Here is a 21,151-nt window from a genome sequence, read left to right as displayed (position 1 = left end):
TTGATGACTATACCTTCCTTTCCACTTGATAACCCACTTCGTTGAGCTATCATTTGTGGCCAACTTCTGAAAAAGAGCTAATAGCTCACTGGGCTTTACCTGGTAAAATCAAAAGTTTTAGTTTAGTTTACACCTTGAGCGCAGGAGCGGTGGCACAGTGGTTAGCGCCATGTGAAGCCGGCAACCCGAGTTTGATTCCCAGCCACGGCGAACAGTAAACCAGTTTATCTCCCATCAAATTCACCAATCCACACGAACCAGACTGGTGAAGTATAATCAAATAGTTTCCATTAGCAAAGCCTTGACAAAGGGCTGTAAGTTATTATTTGTTATTAATTTGGAAAATAATTCTCCATCTCGTGAAGTCTTACGTTTATCCGGTAGCGAGCACATTATGATATGTGGTGGTACGTGCCGAACACGTACCACCGCAAATGTATGAGTATTGAAAAATCAGTCATGGAGTACGGTGAATTCAGAAGTGAAGCACAAACTTTAGGTTCTCGGAGACAGTCTTGGACTTGTTGTAGTGCCCACAGACAGGATTGGCAGCTGCCACGATGGACGTTCGTGCCGGAAGGCTGCAAACCTGCACGGCCAGACAGATATCGTAAATGTAGCGTAGACATCAAGACACAAGACTGAGCATGTTTCGCCATGAGAAAACACCCGCTGCAACAGATCGAACCACAGGCCGTCTTAGAAACATCAACCAGACCGGCTTACTTTCACCTCTGCAGGGAAGGGTTCAATCGTCCCAAGCATGCGGAACCTATGGGCCGCAGGTCATACGACCACGTGAGGCCTAAAACTTCTAAACGGCTTACAAAAATTATTAAATCCGTGACTGCGAGCATCTTAGCTGCACTAATCAAGTGCTAGAGAGGAATAATTTTTACTTGGCAACGTGTTTTTTTAATTCCGAGTGCAATCGGTCACTTCTGTAAACGCAGGGGACTCTTGCTGTGAGAAGTGACTGAGCTGTAACGCGTGGCTCCTCGCCAACGAGATTTGAAAGCCCTATTCGACCCTCGGTGAGAAAAATGTTCCCCACCCCTGACTTACGTGGTTGTTTTGTTGCGAGCGGGTTATTACGTGCACCTCCAATTAGCACGGTTGGCTATGTACGGCACAAAAGAAGTTCAACATACACACATACATACACTTTATAATTAAGATATTCCTCCAGAAGAACTATCCAAAACATCAAGATATGCCTTTTCTCTCAATGACAGAAAAAAAGTTCAAGTTTTACACGCAACGATTTGCCAAAACACGAATTTATCCCTGCGAGCTCTGCTACGCAAACAAATCGAAATTGTACACGATGGATTTATTTGCGAGGACACTTCGGACTCTGCTGAGACCATCCGTCAAAATCACTGCACAGACGAGAATCTGGGTTTATATTGGGCGACAAACCTCGGGGCCCAGGGGAGGTGGCTCAGTCGTGTTGACACGAGCCTAAGCGTTCCCCTGAGCCACTCAGCCAGCTCTGTGTGCGACTGCCAATTAAAACCCCGTGCCCACTTCCCGTACACACCACGCCAGCCTTGGCCAAGCTGATACTCTGTTGCTCCATCGCCTCCAGCAGTGCCTGGTGTGATTTGGCATTTTGTCAAACTCGTCGATACAGCACAAGCCTAAGAAAAACAAACATACGCACACACGAGGGTCGTTTCCTAACTTCTTACGGGGACAGCAAACGCCTTGCAGTCCCCTGCGTGCGTCATGAACCCAGCACAAATACCAGTTGGAGTTCTGAGAGATGTTTTGAGTACAAATCCAAACTTTTTGCTGATTTCAGGAAAACGTCACTAATTAGAAACATGAATCGCTATGAATGTGATTTTTTTTTTTTACAGTGTTGTGAGATATGGATGCATTTCAACGACGACATTTTAATGTCTATTGCCGTGGTTCTCAACATGTTTTGGCTACTGTACTCCCCTGTTGAATTTTGTTTCAAACGAGTACCCCCTTGCCTGACCCACCATGGTTCTGATAAAATAAATGTAAGAAGAACGAAGATCAATATTTTAACCAATTGTTCATTTTGTGAAGTATCCTAACTGGCTAGTGACCGCAAGCGAATATAAAAACAACGGACACTCTGCATGCGTGACCTCATTTCTTCGCACTCGCTGGTCACTCTTCGAAACCACTTTGTTTATGATCAATGAGTTTAGAAAGGTATTTTATAGGTTACCATACGGATCTATATTGGCAGATTCATACATGATAATTCACCAATGGCAGGTATTGTGGTCAATGCAAACATGACTCCTTGTAAAAAAGGTGTCAGTTTTGTTGCCAGATAAAATGGTAAAAAAAACAATTATCATATTTTGCTACTGGCAAAGGAGGTTCCAATCGTGATCTATTATATAATTTCACAAATGTACAAACCACCTCGCTCACCCCCAGGGGTCCACGTACCCGCCGGTGAGAACCACTGGTATTGACAATATGGTTGTAGATAGCATCTAAAAGCAACAGGATCTCAAGACACTGTACAGGGGCCACAGCGGACAGAGTTGCAGTGGTCAGGTTGAGATTTCAGAATCAATAATGTATTTATACTGGATGGATCCGATGAGCTATAAAAGTCTTTTTCACAGATGTCCAGTCGGAGCAGGTAAGAACGTTACAACAACAAACAATACAAAAACATGACAGGAGTGCAAGTACAAGAAAGGTAAACAAATCACCAAAACACACACAAATAAACTAAACAATCCCCATCCTACCAGACAAAGCCCACCGAGGTACTTATTGTTCAAAAGCGACCTGGCCACAAAGGATATCTCAACAAAGTGGCTTACCATTTGGACATTTATAGCAGCAAAATAATCTAAATATTAGAAACGCATGTTGCTAAACGTGGAGGGCATGAAGATATTCATGAAACGATTAAGCCTAGCCATGAGCACTGCTGCTTGAAAACCAGGGATGCCTCTGTAAATGACACCCATTTTCCACCGGTAAATCCTAATCATGATAGCACGGCGCTCTTTTGGAATGGGTGGTTTTTCACTGTGATTCAGAGGCAAGCCAGAACCAAACCGTGATGTGCAGAGCCAGGAGCGTGGCTACCGACTTATTCATTCTGCGCCGACCACCAGCATCACCAGCTCAGCTTTTGTAGTGGAAAAACCACCTGGCACCAACTGAGCCGAGCCAAGCCGAGCTGGCTGGCTCGGCGTGGTCCCCCGCGCGGCTCAGTTATGCAGTGGAAAGAGGTGCAAGTTGCGCACGTTTGTTGTAATGGGGCCATCACCTTGATCTCCCAGGACCAGGGCACCAGCTTCCAGCGCGTAGTCCCCTGAGGGACCGTCCTTGGAAAGCGTGACGGTGAGTCCGGCCGTGGTGGTGGTGTTGCCGCACACGTACACGCCCCGCGGCGCTATGTTGCACACCGCCTATAACGAAGCACCGTCAACAACGCAACACCCAATCCGTAGTTACCCAACGGCACGTGGGGCGTACAACTCTTTCCGTCAATCTGCTGCTGGATGAGGGCCTCCCCAAGGCCATGCAGGTCGTGGCGGTTGGTTGATCTTACGTCACCATGCTGGTGAGTGCGAGGTGGCAAAGGTGAGGAGCAGATGTGAGAGGATACAAATACAGAATGGATTTTTCTGTACTGCCCCCCTGAAGTGCATCACGTAGCCCCACAGCGACCAAAACCAAACCGGCATGTAGGGTGGTCACCCCCCATCCAAGCACTATCCAGGCTCAAAATCTGCTTATATTCTTAGATCTTACAAGATCGAGCACATTCTCAACGATTTAGTAAGAAGGCTACATAATACACGTAAAATGAATGATTTCCCCTTGTTGAAGTGGGTAGATGCAGAATGATCCAAGTCCAAACATCTATGGCTTCAAATCTGTGCAAATGTCAAATACATCATGGCACTGTTAGCAAGACCATGCTATTGTGTGCTTATAAGACGGCCGTTTTACTTATAAATTATCATTTAAGAAGCATGCGACAACATCACCATGAATACACCCAGGGTTGTTAAGACTTCAGAAAACCAAGCAGGATATGAACACGATTTATTCCTGGGACAGAAGCCTGCCTGGAAAATACCAGGTGTCGTATCATCGGTATCACGAAATCCAACTGGATGGAATTTGCGAAGGCACGCTAATATTTGCAAGGCCTCGCGCATTTTCATTTAAACAAGCTCCGCAAATATAACCCTGCTGTCAACGCCGCCGCCGCACCTGCAGCATTTGGCTCTTGCCGAGGCCTGGGTCACCCACGATGAGCACATGGGGGTCTCCGCGCACGGGGATGCGGTTCTTGTCCGTCACGTAGCGTTGGACGCCGCCAAAAAGGGCCAGGGCCAGCCCGGCTTTTACCAGCTGTGGGATTGCAAAGCAAAAGCGAGAAAAAGGATCACATCGCAAAGAATAATAATAATAATACATTTAGTCGATTGATTGTTACTCGACTACCATCTGCAAATCGATGCAAGTACAACAGACAACACTATGATACCTCCTTTACCAGTGGCAAAATATAGTAATAGGTTTTTACCCTTTCAACTGGTACAAAATCTGACAGCTTTATACAAGGGATCATGTTTGCAATAACCACAACACAAGCAGTCAAAATGCAAACAATAAGAAACAACTCTGATAATGAAAGGCACTGTCCTTGAAGTTGATTGGTCCACACCCGAGACAGCTTTTTCTTAGAGCCTAGTCTCCATTGGTGTTGGACCAGATGACGCCAAAAGGCGTACAACTCGAAAACAGCGCACTATCAGGGTATTGAGAGCTCGGGGTAAGCATTTACACTATGAGACCTCCTTTACCAGTGGCAAAATATAGTAACAGACAAGTGAATTCCTATCACACGGCAAGCTGTTAATCAGCTGCACCCAGAAAGATCGTGGCCTTACCCTTGGCAGAGAGAACTTAGTGACCAAGATGAACCAAATAGAAGGGTGCCAACATTGTGTCATTGAAACTCCTGTATTGTACAGATAACAAGCATCATTTTACTTTTTAATCAGAGTAGTTTTGGTAAAAAGAAAAACAATCTCATCGGTACCCCAAGATCCTATGAATACATTTAGTGACAAAGGAATGAAGTGTCCATGTCACTACCCCACAGAGTACAACAGGAAGTGCAAGGTCAATGAAAACGCGTACTTTGTCCTGCGGATCAGAAGCCTCCGTGAGAATCTGCGACTGCTGACTCGCAAGTGAATGCACGGACACTCTTATGATTTAGTCTTCATTTAGCATTTTATAAAACTTACTTTTGAAGGCTGACATTGTTGAATCAGCCGAGTTCCTTTAGACCACAATGTTCTCACGTTTTATTTGATGGTTTCTCATACCCAATCCCTCCACCCGTATATCAATGAGCTGTCACTCGATTTAAAATTCTGAAATTCAATCATGTTCGCGGAGGTGACATGATGCAGCACTAACGCACGTAATTATATGAGGCGCACAAGGCGTTTAAGACTGTAATGTGAAAAATAAAATTGAATAGACAAACTGCTAGAATAAAATGTCTTCATCAAGGACAGAACTCACTTGCGCAGGCAACGGTAAACCAAATGATTCGTGTTACAGTGTATACCAACCCTTGGAATTGATAACTGTAAACTAAAAATCATAGTGGTTCAGTTAATATACATGTATCCACGTGCACCCATGGTTCATGGTGTATATGTATGTTTTGTACGAACCTCGTGGCCGTAAATGGTCGGACAAATAGAACTGCAAAACAAACCAGACATGTCCACTTATGGAATGAAAACATAGTGGATAATAAAGAGCACTGTTATATTATAATCACTTTCTTCCATCTCAGGGACAATACAAAACCCTGTTCATTTTCTTCCATCAACTTAATATTCCAAATACATTTGCTGTATTTCACGAACATGTAGTTGAAATTACAATGTACATTTTTTTAAACATCATGACTTGAATAGTAATGATATGTTTATATTTATTGTGAGTGGTAATGGTAAAATTACATTACTGCCTCCATGTTCTGGGCCACACGATCAACTCATTTGATATTAACACACCCAACAGCCCATGAGGGGCAGGTGTGCTCAACTCCGTCGATGCAAGTCGATAAGTCTCTATGTAAGTCAACGGATCTCTATCTGAGTCTCAGAGTCTCTATACATGAGTCAATGGTGACCGGGTTTGAAAGCATCGACTCACTACACTTGAGAACCCGGTTTAATCACAGTTGCCACAGCACTGGTCTATGAGCCACCACCCAGCCACAGCATTCCTGCACATTTGTGTGTGCACTCACTGCATGCACAAGTAGCATCTAGCCTGGCACAAGCACTGTGGTGACATCACCGCCACTTAATGGCGAATGGCGGCTGTTGTCGTTGTTGTGCACTCACTGCACAAGGAGACGAAAGAGGTCGGGCTGCGCTTGGATCTCCTGCACGGCATACAGCTCCTTGAGAGAGAAATCCAGCGCCACCCCAGGTGCCGTATCTTCCCCGCCCCCGTCACTACGCTGCCCCTTGGTGTTGCTCACCGCCACCGCCTGGATGTACAGCAGGAACATGCACTTGTCCTTGTTGCTTTTGTTGCGTCCTTGAGTGAGTGGCACACAAGACATCCACACGGGCAGGCAGAGACGGAAAACAGTAGAGGTCACCCGGTGTAAATATCAAAGGTTAATCTTACATTGGATTAGAAATCGTGGCTTGATCAAACATGTCTTAAAATGCACGTGTAAAGCATGATAGCTCAGATTCACATCTCGACGCAACGGCCAATAAACATTGCCAGAATATATTAACTGGACTTCCACTGAATAAATAGTCGAAACATCTCCCTTTATTTGAAACAAGCCTATGACCAAATCACCTGCAATGCACCTGATCTCATCAGACATTGAAAGATAAACATGGTTGAGCCTGCACAGTGCTTATATGTATTACCACCATGCATAAAAAAGTGATGTAGATAGCTGCAGAGTTATGTTGCGGCAAATCCAAAGGACGATCACTGTGGATCTATACCCATGGTGCAAGTATTCACATCTCTGTGCACATATCTACTATGGGCATAAGTCAGAGAGCCGACGAAAGATTGCAGGCTCTAAAGGCAGTCTCGATCGTGTATATATGTACATATACACACATTTCGATTTAAAGCTTTCATGACTGCAGGGATTCATCTTCTTGGTTCTTTCGGTAAAGTCACGTAGAAGAAAAATAATAAATAATAAAATAAAACATAATAAAATAATTCTCACGACGTTTCGGCCACAACGCAAGCAGCCGTCTTCGAGACGACTTTGTCGTCTCGACAGACCTGTTCTCCACCTGAAGACGGCTGCTTGCGTTGTGGCCGAGACGTCGTGAGAATTATTTTATTATGTTTAATTTTTATTATTTTATTATTTTCCTTCTATGTGACTTTACCGAAAGAACCAAGAAGATTACACACATGTCCAGCACTTTATGCAAGAGCCTCTCCACATCATGCATGCAACGAATCGGAGTTTGCATCCTAGAGCAGCCACTCTAAAGCGTTCGCTTCTCTTTACAAAACAGACAGGTACGGTTAACGAACTCGGGGCATGCCTTCGTCGCTGCTGGCGACCTTTACGATGCCCGTGAGGGTGATGACGTCCCCGGGGACGCAGCTGTCGACGAGGTCGTGCGTGAGCTCACACTCCACCGTGCGAGGGATCCTGCCGGCCTCGCGCTGCTCCCCGTGCATCAGCTCCTGCACCCTGGAATTCATTGAGACTCCTTCACTGCCTGCAACAGACTCTTCTCTTTTCGCAACGGTTTAAATCCCACGTTTGGAACGTATGGCAATTACTGTCCTAGTGCACTGCTGGAAGAAGGCCTGCTCGTGCCGGTCGTAAGAGTTGTTTTGCCTAATATTATCATGCTGGTCAGTGCAGTCATGACACAGGATGCTAAGCACTGCACAACTTCTTCACCCCCAATTTAACTTTCATTTCACAAAAATTCCCCTTTTATGTCCGAAATAAATCTCATAAAGCAGGATGTGCTGTGTCTTGAATGTACAACCTCTATAAAATAAGTTCACATTTCAGCTTCTGTACAAATGTTTTATGTATGGTTTGAGATTGTTTTTGTACCTGCAGGAAGTACCCGGCGTTGGCCGGGTCTTAAAAAATTTAAAAACTACTCCTAAAAATGTAACAGCAGTGCGTACTGACTGTGGTGGCACCTGCTATGATGACAGCAGTGCATACTGTGGTGGTACCTGCTATGAGTACAGCAATGCATACTGACTGTGGTGGTACCTGCTTTTACTGCAGCAGTGCATACTGTGATGGTACCTGCTATGATTACAGCAGTGCATACCGACTGTGGTGGTACCTGCTATCACTACAGTAGTACATGCTGACTCTCGCAGTATTTATCTACCTGCTATCACTACAGTAGTACATGCTGACTCTCGCAGTATTATCGACTCTATAGCACAAAGTACTCACTGACAGAGTGGCATGGTGAGGCTAGTCCCGTGCAGTGGGACCTGCTATGATTACAGCAGTGCATACTGACTGTGGTGGTACCTGATATGATTACAGCACTGCATACCGACTGTGGTGGTACCTGCTACATCTAGCGACTGAATAGTAGTAATAACGGCACGCATCGGGGTTGGGGAGACATCACACAGTGAAGAATTTACCTGACGTTTAGTGTATTTTTATAGCATTTTTAACACGAAAGAAAATGCCCCCCACCCCACCAAAGTCGCGTGATTTGGTATCGTCGTGCGTGCGTGATAAATAAATAAAAGGTCTACTGCCTAGGTGCTAGCATCTAGCGACTGTAACATTAGTAACTGCACGCATCGGGGTGTGGGGGACAGGACACAGTGAAGAATTTACGTCGGCGTTTAGTGTATTTATAGCATTTTTAACGCTGTATTTTATAGCATTTTTAACGCAAAATTAAATTTCCCCCTCACTCCCACCAAAGGCGTGCGACTTGGCATTGGCCCGTACCCCCCACCAAAGGCGCGTGAGTTGGTATGGTCGTGCAGTGGCATAAATAAGTAATTATTATTACGTAATCGGCCAGTGTAAAATTCCTTACTACTTTTACATCACCATCATCATGGCTGGCTTCGCGAACGAAGGATCTAGGAAGGACATCCACGTCTTCTGCAGGCACGCTGGTGGCTGAGAGGCCTATGCGGACAAGCAGGTCCTGCCACAACAGCTGCAAGTATAGGTCTCATCTGGGATGGGTGCTGAGGGATCATTGGTTCTTCCTCCTTCTCCTTTAGTCCTCCATACGGGCCCTGCGGGTATCTTCGAAGAAGGAGGTGGCCTGGTGGACTGTGTGCCCGCCAGGAGTTGCGATCAGCTGCTTGTGTTGCCCACTGACGGTGATCGATGCAGCAAGCAGTGAGGGACTTCTTCAGGGAGTCTTCTTTGTATCGCTTTCGTGGTGCCCCTATGTCGCGATGGCCAGAGGACAGTTCCCCATACAGCACGATCTTAGGCAAGCGGTGGTTCTCCATCCTGGCGATGTGCCCTGCCCAACGAAGCTGTGTCTTGAGGACCATGGCCTCGATGCTGATGACCTTCGCTGACTTGAGGACTTCAGTGTTGGCGACGAAGTCACTCGATCGTTTACCTTTATCCCGATTTCCATTGCATTTGTACGAGTACAGGACTTTGAGATACAAATACTATTCAAACACTATTAATGCGCTTAAAGACAGGCGTGAGTACATTGTGATTAATTATGTTTCTTGTGAGACAGTGCAATGCCTGACTCGCAATTGTTTTAAACCTTGTTTTGTTGAACGTATAACTCAACAGAAGAGAGCCTTGCGTTTTTCTCACTTGATATTTTGCCAGTCAACAGTCCTCGGTGAGCTGAGAGCGTCTGTTCGGCATGAATGTCTCGAGCGGCAATCTCATCTGCGCACTTTAGACGTTTAAAACGCACGCCACGAACAGACGAACATGACCAAATTAATTACCGCGACAGTGAAACGACAACGTAACATTTTTTCAGCCATATAAAATCTTCAACGTGGGAACACATGATTACCAGGGAACATTGAAATTGTGCCAGGAAGAAACTGGAGTACCCAGAGAAACCCACGCCATATGAGGAGGCGATACCCAGGACTGCCATCTCCCGGCTCCCCATTGCAGTCCCATGCCTAAACACCTGGTGTGGTCACCTGTTCAACCCAGCTTGCGTGACCCTGGATCATTTTTTGGATGGTGACAACCATAAACAGGTGCTGTGTTAATTGGTTCCTTTACCCTTCTATTGGCACAAAACTGACACCTTTTTGCAAGGAGTCATGTTTGCATAGACCGCAATACCGGCAGTCATCATACAAACAAAAGAACATAACTCTGATAATGTGCACTGTCCTTGAAGTTGATTGGTCCACACCCCGAGACAGCTTCATTCGAGCCTAGTCTCATATGGGTTGGACCAGATGACGCCAAAGGCGCACCGTGCGCCTTTGGCGTCATCTGGTCCAACCCATATGAGACTAGGCTCGAAGGAAAGCTGTCTCGGGTGTGGACCAATCAACTTCAAGGACAGTGCACATTATCAGAGGTTATGTTCTTTTGTTTGTATTATGACTGCAGGTATTGCGGTCTATGCAAACATGACTCCTTGCAAAAAGGTGTTCAGTTTGTTGCCAGATAGAAGGGTAACAGAACCAATTATCATATTTTTACTGGCAAATGAGGTCCCCATAGTGTAGGTGCTGTGTTCTCCTGCAGAACTACGCTGTCAGCGCCTTCACCAACCCACGCAAACCATAATGGTGAAATAGCCCAATAACCCCCACGACCCGCATGGCGAATTAATGTAGGTTGAACTTCTTTAGCACCGTACGTAACCAACCGTGATAATTGGAAGTGCGGGGGTAAGGACAACAAACTAAAACACAAAAAGCAGTGTAGGAGGCCCTCATTGAGGCAGCTCAATCCCGTTTGGTTTTCGTAATCTGACCAGAACGGGCTTCACTCGGGCCGATTTGTGCTTTTGAGAACAAATGAATTAGTGAATGAATGCCACGAACGAATGACTTGAGGAGCGGGATACCTGCCTTGGTCGGGAGCGTGAATTTCCCGTACGGGAGCGGCAGCGCTTGCTCGGTTCCGCACACATTGCAGGAGAAGGCGAGACGAGTGCACAGCGGTTTGATGTTGCCGACACGCACCACCGTGCCGCGTATCGCCACCAGCTCCGTAGCAGTTGGCACGCAAGTTCTTCAACTGGGTCAGCGTCTCGTAGATTGTAAATTCTGGTCACAAAACGAGACGTGAAAATTTTACGAAATAAAACCAATAATGTACAACCCACCGTCGATCCCACTGCTGAACGAAGGCCTCCCTATGCCGTGCCGATTGTGGGGGGTTGTTGACCTTACGTAATCGGACAGGTCAGGGTAAAATGCAAGCTTAGTCAACTCGCGACGGTCCAGTGTGAGCAATACGGCAAAAAATTATTCACCACAATCCTGCACGGTGATGCCACTCATTAACAGTGGATTGACATATATAGGTACAATAAGTTCAGAGTACACAGTAAATGTGATACATGAACATCAAGACGTCATCACAACCTAATGCGATCGATGCCACCACCAGCCTCCGCAACTGTTGCACAGTCGACAGCCAACTTTGTATGTGCAGTAAGGGGCTCATTATTTTATTTTTACGTTAAATAAAAGCAGAAACTCAGTGGTTAGGGGGGGACATTTTCCATTCACTCAAAGTGGATTTACAAAATGGGCTGTAGATGTACTTGTACAGTCTCCTCTCTTATAACGCGGTTTTCATACGCGAATTAGAAATACGAGATAAATGTATTGGAGACATACTTTTTACAACACGGATGCGAATTGGATATAACGCGATCGAGTTAGCAGAACTACGTTGCACGAGTCGGAGTAAGCGGTTGTACGGCTGCCTCGGCGTAGCACTCACACAAGGCGGGATGCTGCTCGATGCTTCCAAGACAATACCCACGCAACCTCAGACTTTCTTCAGCCTGCGTACGCATCTCGCATGCTATCGCGGACTGTGCTTTTACCTATAATATAGATTATTCATTATAACGCGATTTTTTCCATGACGCAATGTTCTTTAGGAATGCAACCACCGCATTATAGGAGAACACGATGTATTATTATTATTTTTTACCGAACGTTTCTAAGAGGCACGTTCACGGTGGGCGCCTCTTCTTGCTGGATGTCGGCTTGTTTCTGCAGCTGCACCACCTGACTTTCCAAGTCCTTCGTAAGGGGCTGGCAATAACAGACACGAGCAGTGAGAGCGGCTACACATCATCGGCACAGCTGCGACAAAGACCTAAGTCATATTCACTCCAAAAAGAAAATAAAACCGAAACTACTTTTGTTCATGCGTGAAATTTATACACGACGGGGGTCGATGTTCATTCATTTGTCTGTATGGAAGTGGTTGGAAGGTTGGTTTTAAAAACTGCCCCATGAGATGTTATTTTTTTGTTACTCCAAATCAGGACTGATATATTAATTGGTAATAGATCAGGTCTAAACATAGCATTTGGGTAAGGTTTAGAATTGGTGATTACTCTGGACAAAACTTATGTTACGGTTTACTAAGTATGGTGCGTAAGAAGTTCAAATACATACAAGAATTAGCAGCCTAAAACCAAAGCAATCGGAATGAGCCCTATCTTATCAGATTTAGCAATCCAAGTAGGTATTGGGAGTGGCTAGTGCTTGGATCGGCGACCAGTGTTTGTAGGCTGCTTGGGAAACACGGTGTCAGCAGAGAGCAGTGCAGCAACATCCATCGCTGTGATGTTCGGTAATGCTTCCTAGTCTGTGCTCCCCACCTTCACCACCATGCAACTGACCAGCATGGTGAAGTATGCTCAAAATAACTCCACACCACCGCGGTGTGAGAAGACTCTGATCCTGCAGTGGGTTAAAAAAAAGAGCTGTACGAGAACAAGTATTATCACTGTTGATGGATTATGGTCAAATATCATGTGATGAGAAACTCGGTGAAATTTGAGTTTGAATGTCTAGACGTGGGTGCAGTGTAAGTAGACCTGATGCACGGCCAACCCATGTACTGCAGCACACGGTCAGGAGTCTCAGCAAGGTGCCTCTGTCAGCGGAGGCATGCGACAGCAGACAGTGGTCCTGCCACCAGTTCTTTGACATTCCACCAGGATGCTACCTTTCTCTTCAATCTCATCCTGAACCAAACAAGCACCGCAGAGACATTAACTTTTACTTCAGTGGTAGGAACCACATGGTTCCACCAGCCCACAAGGGGATTTATGTGTGTCCGGCCTCCGTCGGGCATCCAAAAATGGGGACGGGGTCGGGCTGGGTGGAGAGGGGAGGTGGGAGGGGCTGGGTGGGGGATGGGCTGTGTGGGGAGGGTGGGAATGGATGGGGGGTGGAAGGGGTGGGGCTGGGTGGGGATGGGCTGGTCACCCCGTGGGTGCCTTATAAAATCACCGTTACCTACTCAACTGGCGGCTTGTGCCCACCCTCAGTCGGCATATTTGCGGAATACACCACGCTGCCGTTGACCCTGGCCATTGACCGAGCAACCAACGTTCCTACCAGCTCCCTCCGCAGGAATGTGTTACACAAGAGCCTCAGCTTTCTGCCCCATAAGACTAAGTTGATATCTAAGACACCAAACAAGATCAATAAATGCCCTTCTCTGAAATCTATGGTACAATTATATTGATATTCAAGTGAGGTGGAGCGATGGTTGTGAAGTGGTTCAAGCACGGCACTATGACCCGAAAGTTGAGTTAAATTCGCAGTCATAGCAAACAATCAGTGGTGAGTGATATCTGAACCAGTCCCATCTCCACCTCCCTCTTCGCCAACCTGCACTGGTGCAGTATCGTCAAAAACACGAAATGGTACGGAAAGATCTTCATCCAGCAGTCGATTAGCGAAAGGGCTTATATTATTGAAGTATAGTTTAACATGCATACAATACGTCATTAGAAACTTGAGGCATTCTTGGAAAATCCAAAAATGGTTTTAACAGGAGGCCTTTAAATAGACAGGTGGCTCATTGACAAACAATACCAAAGTTATTGTAAGCTAAAAAAAATACTAACGAGGAATTGTAACGTAAATTCACAGTACCTTATTATACAGTTCAGTCTTGCAATGAAAAACTTCTCAAAGGCCTCCACTTTGGTGACAATTCCTCCGGAGTTGCAATAAACTAGAAACACAACAAACACACAAAGTCAATAATACAAGTGGAACATGACATCGCAAACAGTCGTCATGTAAATACTGTGTCTGGTCCAAATAAATTCCCAAAAAAACACAGAAAAATGTAGCACTGGAAAGTGTTCATCAAGTGACAAAAGAAAGTGCATTTGGAATGGACAATAAATTAAACATTCATAGACAATGACAGTCCTCATTCAAAATAGCAGTACATATGTCACTATTAACATGAAACCACCACAAGATGCCAAACGCACGGAGGCAAATAAAAATACATCAACCACCTTCGGAAGGAAGTAGAGCTTCCATCCTGGGTATGGGCAGAAATCATCCAGGGTGGTTTGAAGGACCCTGGCTTGGCACGAAGAGGGAATCTTTGGAGATGACACATTGGATCCACCTGAAACATTTTGTAGGTATTGATCATGATGAACCTATGATTAAATCATCTAGAATTTCACCATCAGCAAGCAGTAGCCAGGGACAATGTTTTGATTGGCAACCGCTATGCATGCTGGGTTGTCATAACGCTTGCGAGGCTACGTGGTGGGCAGCAGAAGGCAGCGCAACAAATACATTATGGGATCTCCTTTGCCAGTACCAAAATATGATAATAGGTTTTCCCCTAAACAAAACATGTGTTAAGATGATTGGTCCAATCAGTTTCAAAGACAATGCATATATTATCAGAGTATGTTTTTTGTTTGAATTCTAACCACAAGTATCGTGGTTAATGCAGACATGATTCCTTGTAAAAGGTTTCAGTTTGGTGTATTAACATCTGGAACACCTGTTTTGTTGCCAGAAAAAATAGGAAAACCTATTCTCAACAAATACATTTACCCGATCTAACCCAAAAAACCTGTAGTATGGATATATTGGTCGCGAAAGCCTATGTGTTAAACAAATACGTTTTTGGAGTGCGCTTCTATGCCCCCACATCTATGCGCTCCGCCTTCACCAACTTACAAATCGTGAAAATTTCTCAAATAACCCCAATGGCCTGCACAGCATGAGGGATAGATGATGTATTAACAAACGTCTGATTCAAGGACATTATTTTTAAAGTGCAGGCCATGTTGGATGGTCCAAATTGGCCAACTTTTTCAATACAATTGGCAAATTACTTAAATGGGAAGTCACCACATACACCAGTGCTGCATTAGACCTTGCACTGAAAGTTGCCACTTGAGACCCCTTATGCTAGACTACGACAGGGAAGTGCAATGGTTCAAATGAGATATGCTGTAAGGTGCTTTGAGATTGTATCGCATAAGAATCATAATCTGTATGTATACTGGCGGAATCTGATGAGCTATAAAGCTCTTTATCACAGATGTCCATTATAAAGCTGCCTATCAAAGCGACCCGCAAAGCCAAACTCGAATCCTTATCATGTCGGGATGGGAATCGAAAGGCGAAATGAAGGTACAAGATCTTGCAAGTGAATGTGTTATACTGGTAGGAACCTCCTGGTTACACCAGCCCACAGGGGATTATTATGTCCGTCCGTCCATCGTGCAGGGAGGGGCTGAGTGGGGAGGGAGGGGCTGGGTGGGGAGGGTGGGGAGGGGGCTGGGTGGGGTGGGGCTGGGTGGGGAGGGAGGGGCTGGGTGGGGCTGGGTGGGGGGTGGGAAGGGGTGGGGCTGGGTGGGGAGGGGCTGGTCACCCGTGATGCCCTTATAAAACTCAACGTTTAACCTACTCACGCCAGCTTGTGCCGCCCTCACAGTCGGGCATATTTGCGGAATACACCATGCCGCCATTGACCCTGGCCATTGACCGAGCAACCCAAACGTTCCTACCAGCTCCCTTACAAGTGAATGTGTTTATTATTACCACGGAAGCAGCTGCCACCACCGCCTCCCGGCCGTTGTAGCGGCCACGCCAGCTACCTCCTGACCCTCTTGAAGCACCGCGCCAGCTTCTGTGGCCACCTCGCAGCCAGCCTCCACCTCCTCTCCCCCGACCCCTCCGTCTCACTCATGCCCTGTGTGTCCTCAAGCAAACAAACAAAAAATACAACGCAATTAAGGACATTCATGCGCATGTACAATCGCTGCCCTTTTTCGTCAATGCACCGTCAGATGAAGGTCTTCCCACGCTGTGAAGTTGTTGGGGATACGGTAAACATAACCCCTTGTGCTTGCTGTGACAGTGAGGCTGTGAAGCCAGCCTGAGGGCAGGAGAGCAAAGGATGGTTGCCACATAGCCGTCGTCCCCCATCTAAACTGGCCTTAATATCATCAATTATCTTATAAGTGGCTGAACGTGGTCGCATCTCTAGAGAAGAGGGCACACATCACTCAACAGCTAACAGACGGCAACTTTAACGTGAAGGGGAATGAGCGGCTGCTCTATTAGACAACTGCATGTTGTACCTTGCAGTGCAGTAAATGTCTAGGGATGCTGCACCATAAGGCTCTAGGTGAGTGTTCTTAGTGCGGTCCCCGACAGTGACAACATCTGGCAACAAAACTGACACCTTTTTTACAAGGAGTCATGTTTGCATTGACCACAATACCTGCGATCGGAATGCAAACAAACACAAGATAATACATTTAGTCGATTGTTACTCGACTACCATCTGCAAATCGATGCAAGTACAACAGACATTATGAGACCTCCTTTACCAGTGGCAAAATATAGTAATAGGTTTTTACCCTTTCAACTGGTACAAAACTGGCACCTGTATACAAGGGATCATGTTCGCAATAACCACAACACAAGCAGTCAAAATGCAAAAAGAACTCTGATAATGATGTATACACTGTCCTTGAAGTTGATTGGTCCACACCCGAGACAGCTTTTCTTAGAGCCCAGTCTACATAGTGTTGGACCAGATGACACCAAAAGGCGCAGTTTTGTTGCCAGATAAAACGGATAAAAACCCAATTATCATATTTTGCTACTGGCAAAGGAGGTTCCAATGGAGTGACAACATCGTGTTGCTGCTGTTAAACCCCCCATGGTGCTAAACGTGTGGCGACCCTCACACAGATGCTGTCTGTACGCCCAAAGTGCTATACCCCAGCCCCCCCCTCTCTGAAAATCAGTGAAGAAAACTGCCCCATAAGCGATGCCGTCTTGGTCTATAGGGTTTCGCAATGGGATTGCAACCCCCCAGATTGTCTCTGGGTTGCGATAAAAACACGATGCAAAGAAGATTTTCTAAATCCTCGACAGATCTCGCCACCAAGCAAGCTCATTGCTCAGGTCCGTGTGGGGGGGGTGGGGGGGGGTGGGGAACTCCCACACCTCTTGCAAACGCGGCTGGCCAGCGTGGAAGAGTAGGCCAAAATACCCTTGAGACTAAGAGGCCCTTCCACCAGCAGCAGTGCGACCTCACCGAGCAATTGCAGTGCTGCGCCTTTAGAACACGCAAACTGCACTCACGTATCAACGTATACGACGCATGCAAAGTAAGATTTGATTATTATAATTTTTTTAACGTACACGTTATTCACGCGATGTTTTTTTTTACTCGTTACACAGTGTAAGCGACTTCGCCATTAAACTCGTCCGCAGTTGTTTATTTAAAAAACGAAACGAATTAAAATCTCCGCCGCCTCACGCACAAACTGTGTTTGTTATCTCCCGCGCGCGGCAACGTCGCCGCCGCTGATTGGACGACGACGCGCAGAGCTCACGGTACCGCCCCTCCAAGCAAGGCGATCGCTCATTGGTTGAAGTGAATCAAGGGAGGGGCTGCATGCCAAACCCGAGGGGGTTTCCCTCTGTCACAAAACACATTCCTCCTGCAGAGGGAGCTGGTAGGAACGTTGGGTTGCTCGGTCAATGGCCTGCAGGGTCAACGGCGGCGTGGTGTATTCCGCAAATATGCCTGACTGTGAGGGCGGGCACAAACCGGTTATCTCTTCTCTAGCCCGTGTCACCCACTCACCCATCAGTCCATCTCTTCTCTGGCCCGTGTCACCCACGCACTCACCCATCAGTCCATCTCTTCTCTGGCCAGTGTCATCCACGCACTCACCCATCAGTCCATCTCTTCTATAGCCCGTGTCACCCACTCACTCACCCATCACTCCATCTCTTCTCTAGCACTTGTCACCCACTCACTCCTCACCCATCAGTCCATCTCTTCTCTAGCACGTGTCACCCACTCACGCCTCACCCATCAGTCCATCTCTTCTCTAGCCCGTGTCACCCACTCACTCACCCATCAGTCCATCTCTTCTCTGGCCCGTGTCACCCACTCACTCACCCATCAGTCCATCTCTTCTCTAGCCCGTGTCACTCACCCATCAGTCCATATCTTCTCTGGCCCGTGTCACCCACTCACCCATCAGTCCATCTCTAGCCCGTGTCACCCACTCGCTCACCCATCAGTCCATCACTTCTCTAGCCCATGTCACCCACGCACTCACCCATCTCTTCTGTAGCCCGTGTCACCCACTCACCCATCAGTCCATCTCTAGCCCGTGTCACCCACTCACCCATCAGTCCATCTCTTCTCTAGTCTGTGCACAAGTTCTGCCTCCTCTGTCCGGCCAAACAGAAGCTGCTTGGGCATGCGGTGGCTGGGCATGCGGGGTGGGCCTAAATGACCCAGCCAGTGCAGTCTCGCCTTGCAGGAGGAAGCTCACCGATGGGACGGTGTCTTTCAAGGATCTGTGAGCTCCTCACACGATCCAACCTGGTTAAACCCAGGATGTTAGGCATGCCAAGCCTGAATTGTTTCAAACCGGCTCACCGTCGGCGAGGAATGTCAAAGCCAGGCGGGGCGATGCTGATTATGTTAATGTTTGGGTCTCGAATGAGGTGATACATTCTGTTCGCCAGCGTTGTTTGTGATCCAGGTGAAATCATACAGCGTGGTCCAGATGTATTGTGACCCCCAACCCCATTGCATTGTCTAAAACTTAATATGTTTTTTTAAAGTAATGTTCATTTATAACAAAATGAATGTGCAAGGGGAAATAATGTTAGGGGTCAATTAATGGGGGGGGGGGGGAGGGGTCACAAGGCATCTGGGACACCCTTGAGGAATGGTGACAGAAGGCGGATCAGTCGTGGCAGCAATTGACCACGTGGTGGCGCTGTGAGCACGTGTCATTCTTGTCAATGCCTGATTCCGTAAGTGCCCGAGGCTGGGCCTTAAACTTGCAACGCTCATCTCATTTGGCTGTCGTGAGCTAGCAGTGGAAATTCCACGTTCCTTTGACGAGCTTTCATAAAATGTGATTCAACACAGCATGCGGTTTTCACTTCCCACCTAATGTTGTAGCCACACTACGGCAGTGCCGTTTTGACGATGGCGGTTGTGGTGGTAGTCCTGCAGATTATAATGACTACAATAATGATACCCTTCCTTTACCCAGAACAATATGAACACCTTTTGATTTAAAGCTTTCGTGACTGCAGGGATTCATCTTCTTGGTTCTTTCGGTAAAGTGACTTTGCCGAAAGAACCAAGAAGAAAAATATGAACAACCTCTTTAATTAGGCCCTCTATTGGGATGTTTGATATATGCTGATGGATGACGCGATTTAGTTATAACGGGTTGATATTTTAGCCCATGATATAACATTCGTAAGATTGTTAGAGCAGTGGATAGCGCACTGCACTACAAACCCGGTGCCCCTGAGTTTCAATTCCTGGCCACGGCTGACATGATTGGCGAGTGATGTCTGGGCCCATCTTCGCCACCGCCTTCACCAACAGAGGGTGTGCCTTGTGAGGATAGGTTAGGACGGGTGACCACCAGGGCTTGCCAGGTGTTAGTACTGAGTGTCTCCCCCTGGTATGCAGCAACGCGGTGCTGGGTTATCTCCAGGTTTCTCGGTTGTCCTCCCAAATGAATCCCAAACTAGCATGAATGTAAATGAACAAACATGCCAATGCAAGGCCCTCTTGACAAAGAGCATTACGACTTAAGCGAGGTCTTACCAGATGATCGATATTATCATTCTGCATCAGTGATATCGGGGCGGAGCGTTGGCTCATTGATTTGAGCATTACGCTTTGAATTACCGACCACGGCTAACATCAGTGACGAGTTATAGTCAAACAAACTCCCCTCCCCCATGACAGAAACAGCAGTGGATGCATTAAAGTTGTACATTTTTTCATGATGTTATTATTCATATAACTTCATGAGGCTTACATTCATATTCGTTAGTTTCTATATTAACCATCTGCATTTACTTTTGCTTTGACATAATGGGATTCGTAGCAACTTAGCACATTTTTTGGTTTATTTAAGGCTTATACTATATGCGTTCGGGGGCAGGTGGCGCAGTGGTAGCGCACTGCGCCTACGTGTGGAAGGTCATCCTTTTGGTGACGTAAGTGGGCACGTTGATTTGATCCGGCTTATTCGGGCTGTGACACTCGCCCACAGCTCGCAATTGTTCATCGCTGCGAATTCAAATACTGCCAGGGACAACAACAACAACAAAAACCCCACCATTGGAACCTCATTTGCCAGTAGAAAAATATGATAATATTTTTTTTACCATTTTATCTGGCAACAAAACTGACACTTTTTTTTACAAGGAGTCATGTTTGCATAGACCACAATACCTGCAGTCGGAATAAAAAAAAAAAAACATAACTCTGATCATGTATGCACTGTCCTTGAAGTTTATTGGTCCACACAAGAGACAGCTTTCCTTAGAGCCTAGTCTCACATGATGTTGGACCAGATGACGCCAAAAGGCTCTAAGGAAAGCTGTCTCTTGTGTGGACCAATCAACTTCAAGGACAGTGCATACATGATCAGAGTTATATTTTTTTGTATTCCGACTGCAGGTATTGTGGTCTATGCAAACATGACTCCTTGTAAAAAAAAGTGTCAGTTTTGTTGCCAGATAAACGGGTAAAAAAACAATTTACAAAAACCTCGTTAACGTTTGAGGCGTCAGCCAGCCA

The 21,151-nt window shown here is 46.3% G+C and overlaps 1 pseudogene; it reads right to left on the bottom strand.

Annotated features, from left to right (window-relative positions):
* Positions 1-475: 475 nt before the first annotated feature.
* Positions 476-20,610, bottom strand: LOC133339890 (DNA helicase MCM8-like; annotated as a pseudogene).
* Positions 20,611-21,151: the final 541 nt, after the last annotated feature.

Source organism: Lethenteron reissneri, unplaced genomic scaffold (assembly GCF_015708825.2).
Source record: "Lethenteron reissneri isolate LAM-NWPU_2019-01 unplaced genomic scaffold, ASM1570882v1 scaffold_526, whole genome shotgun sequence".
NCBI lineage: Eukaryota > Metazoa > Chordata > Hyperoartia > Petromyzontiformes > Petromyzontidae > Lethenteron > Lethenteron reissneri.
Note: the sequence above shows the minus strand (reverse complement) of the source record. Positions and strands in the feature narration are given on the sequence as shown.